Below are 3927 nucleotides of genomic sequence, written 5' to 3'. Positions count from 1 at the left end.
TTTGTGGTTGTTGTTGCAGTTGTAAATGGGATTGTTTTAATTTTACTTTCTGCAAGATTGTTGTTAATGTATAGTAATGCAACAGATTTTTATACATTGATTTTGTACCCTGCAATTTTACTGTATTTGTTCATTATTTTTAACAAGTTTTTAGTGGAGTTTTTAGGGTTTTCTCTATATAAAATCATGTCACCCACAATTAGTGACAGTTTTACTTCTTCCTTTCCAATTTGAATGCCTTTTACTTCTTGTGCTTGTGTATATAATTGCTCTGGCTAGTACATCCAATACTATGTTGAATAAGAGTGGCAATAGTGGGCATCCTTATCATGTATCTGATCTTACAGAGATACCTTTCAGTTCTTCATCACTGAGTATGATGTTAGCTATGGCTTGTTATACATGGCCTCTATTATTTTGAGGAATGTTCCTTCTATACCCATTTTACTGAGAGATTTTTTAAATGTAACTTGTTGTTGAATCGTGTCACATACTTTTTCTGCATCTATTGACATGATCATATGATTTTTAACTTCCATTTTGTTAGTTTGGTGTATAATATTGATTGATTTGCAGCTCTTGAACCATCCTTGCTCCCTGGAATGAATCCACTTGATCATGGTATGATCCTTTTTATATATTTTTGTATTTGGTTTGCCAATATAGTGTTGAGGATTTTTGCATTAATGTCCATCAGAGATAATGGACCATAATTTTATTTTTTGGGTTCTTCTTGTTGGGTTTTGGTATCAGGGTAATGTTGGACTTGCCAAATAAGTTAGGCAGCATTCTGTCCTCTTCATTTTTTTGGAAGAATTTGAGAAGGATAGATATTAAATTTTCTTTAAATGTTTGATAAAATTTATCTGTGAAGCTGTCTGGTCCTGCAATTTCATTTGGGGGGACATTTTTAATTACTGTTTTAATCCTACAAGTGATCAGTCTGCTCAGATATTCTATCTCTTCTAATTCAATCTTCTTTTTGTTATTGGGGTATAGTTGCTTTATAGTGTTCTGTTAGTTTCTGCTGTACAGCAAAGTGAATCAGCTATAAGTATACATATATCCCTTCTTTTTTGGATTTCCTTCTCATTTAAGTCACCACAGAGCACTGAGTAGAGTTCCCTGTGCTATACAGCAGGTCCATTAGTTATCTATTTTATACATAGTAGTGTATATATGTCAATCCCAGTCTCCCAATTCATCCCACCCTCCTACACCCTTGGTGTCCATACATATGTTCTCTACATCTGTGTCTCTATTTCTGCTTTCCAAATAGGTTCATCTGTACCATTTTTCTAGATCCATATATATGCATTAATATATGATATTTGTTTTTCTCTGACTTACTTCATTCTGTATGACTGTCTCTGGGTCCACCCACATCTCTACAAATGACCCAATTTTGTTCCTTTTTATGGCTGAGTAATATTCCATTGTATGTATGTACCATATATTCTTTATCAATTTTTCTGTCAACAGACATTTAGGTTACTACCATGTGCAGGCTATTGTAAATAGTGCTGCAATGAACATTGGGGTGCATGTGTCATTTTTAATTATGGTTTTCTCTGGATATATGCCCAGTAGTGGGATTGCTGGGTCATATGGTAGTTCTATTTTTAGTTTTTAAGGAACCTCCATACCTGTTCTCCATAGTGGCTGTATCAATTTACATTCCCACCAACAACCTATGAGGCTTCCCTTTTCTCCACACGCTTTCCACATTTATTGTTTGTAGATTTTTTGATGATGGCCATTGTGACCTGTGTGAGGTGATACCTCATTGTAGTTTTGATTTGCATTTCTGTGATAATTAGTGATGTTGAGCATCTTTTCATGTGCCTCTTGGCCATCTGTGTGACTTCTTTGAAGAAATGTCTATTTAGGTCTTCTGCCCATTTTTTGAATTGGATTGCTGGGTTTTTTTTTAATATTTATTTGGTTACACTGGGTCTTAGTTGTGGCAGGCAGGCTCCTTAGTTGTGGCATGTAAACTCTTAGATGCAGCATGCATGTGAGATCTAGTTCCCTGGTCAGGGATTGGACCTAGGCCCCCTGCATTGGGAGCATGGAGGCTTAACCACTGTGCCACCAGGGAAGTCCGAGTTGTTTGTTTCTTTTCAATAATGAACTGTATGAGCTGTTTGTATATTTTGGAGATTAATTCCTTGTCAGTTGCTTCATTTGCAAATATTTTCTCCCATTCTGAGGGTTGTCTTTCATCTTGCTTATGGTTTCCTTTCCTGTGCAAAAGCACTTAAGTTTAATTAGGTCCCATTTGTTTATTTTTGTTTTTATTTTCATTCCTCTAGGAGGTGGGTCAAAAAAGATCTTGCTGTGACTTATGTCAAAGAGTGTTCTTCCTATGTTTTCCTCTAAGAGTTTTATAGTGTCCAGTCTTACATTTAGGTCTCTAATCCATTTTGAGTTTATTTTTGTGGATGGTGTTAGGGAGTGTTCTAATTTCATTCTTTTACATGTAGCTGTCCAGTTTTCCCAGCACCACTTATTGAAGAGACTGTCTTTTCTCCATTGTATATTCTTGCATCCTTTGTCATAGATTAGTTGACCATAGGTGCATGGGTATATCTCTGGGCTTTCTATCCTGTTCCATTGATCTGTATTTCTGTTTTTGTGCCAGTACCATACTAACTTGATTACTGTAGCTTTGTAGTATAGGCTGAAGTCTGGGAGCCTGATTCCTCCAGCTCTGGTTTTTTTTTGTTGTTGTTCCTCAAGATTGCTTTGGCTATTCAGGGTCTTTTGTGTTTCCACACAAATTGTAAAAAATTTTTGTTCTAGTTCTATGAAAAATGCCATTGATAATTTGATAGGGATTGCATTGGGTAGTATAATCATTTTCACAATATTGATTCTTCCAATCAAAGAACATGGTATATCTCTCCATCTGTTTGTGTCATCTTTGATTTCTTTCATTAGTGTCTTATAATTTTCTGAGTACAGGTCTTTTGCCTCCTTAGGTTTATTCCTAGGTTTTTTATTCTCTTTCTGTTTTTTTGTTTTTAGTGTATAGGAATGCAAGAGATTTCTGTGCATGAATTTTGTATCCTGCTACTTTACCTAATTCATTGATTAGTTCTAGTAGTTTTCTGATGGCATCTTTAGGATCTTCTATGTAGAGTATCATGTCATCTGCAAACAGTGACAGTTTTACTTCCTTTCCAATTTGGATTCACTTTATTTCTTTTTCTTCTCTGACTGCCATGGCTAGGATTTCCAAAACTATGTTGAATAATAATGGTGAGAGTGTACATCCTTGTCTTGTTCCTGATCTTAGAGGAAATGCTTTCAGTTTTTCACCATTGAAAATGATGTTTGCTGTGGGTTTGTCATATATGGCCTTTATTATGTTGAGGTAGATTCCCTCTATTCACACTTTCCAGAGAGTTTTTATCATAAATGGTGTTGAACTTTGTCAAAAGCCTTTTCTGCACCTACTAAGATGATCATATGGTTTGTATTCAATTTGTTAATGTGGTGTATCATATTGATTGATTTGAATAATTGAAGAATCCTTGCATCTCTGGGATAAATCTCATTTGATCATGTTGTATGATCCTTTTCATATGTTGTTGGATTCTGTTTGTTAGTATTTTGTTGAGGACTTTTGCATCTATGTTCATCAGTGGCATTGATCTGTAATCTTTTTTTTGTGCTATCTTTGTCTTCTTTTGGTATCAGAGTGATTGTGGCCTCCTAGAAGGAGCTTGGGAGTGTTCCTTCCTGTGCAATTGAGAAAGACTGGTGTTAGCTCTTCTCTAAACATTTGATAGAATTCACCTGTGAAGCCATCTGTTCCTGGACTTCTGTTTGTTGGAAGATTTTTAATCACAGTTTCAATTTCAGTTCTTGTGATTGGTCTGTTTATATTTTCTATTTCTTCCTGGTCCATTTTTTTTTTTT

The sequence above is a fragment of the Lipotes vexillifer genome, unplaced genomic scaffold, assembly GCF_000442215.2.
Source record: "Lipotes vexillifer unplaced genomic scaffold, Lipotes_vexillifer_v1.1 scaffold1485, whole genome shotgun sequence".
In the NCBI taxonomy this organism is placed as follows: Eukaryota; Metazoa; Chordata; class Mammalia; order Artiodactyla; family Lipotidae; genus Lipotes; species Lipotes vexillifer.
Note: the sequence above shows the minus strand (reverse complement) of the source record.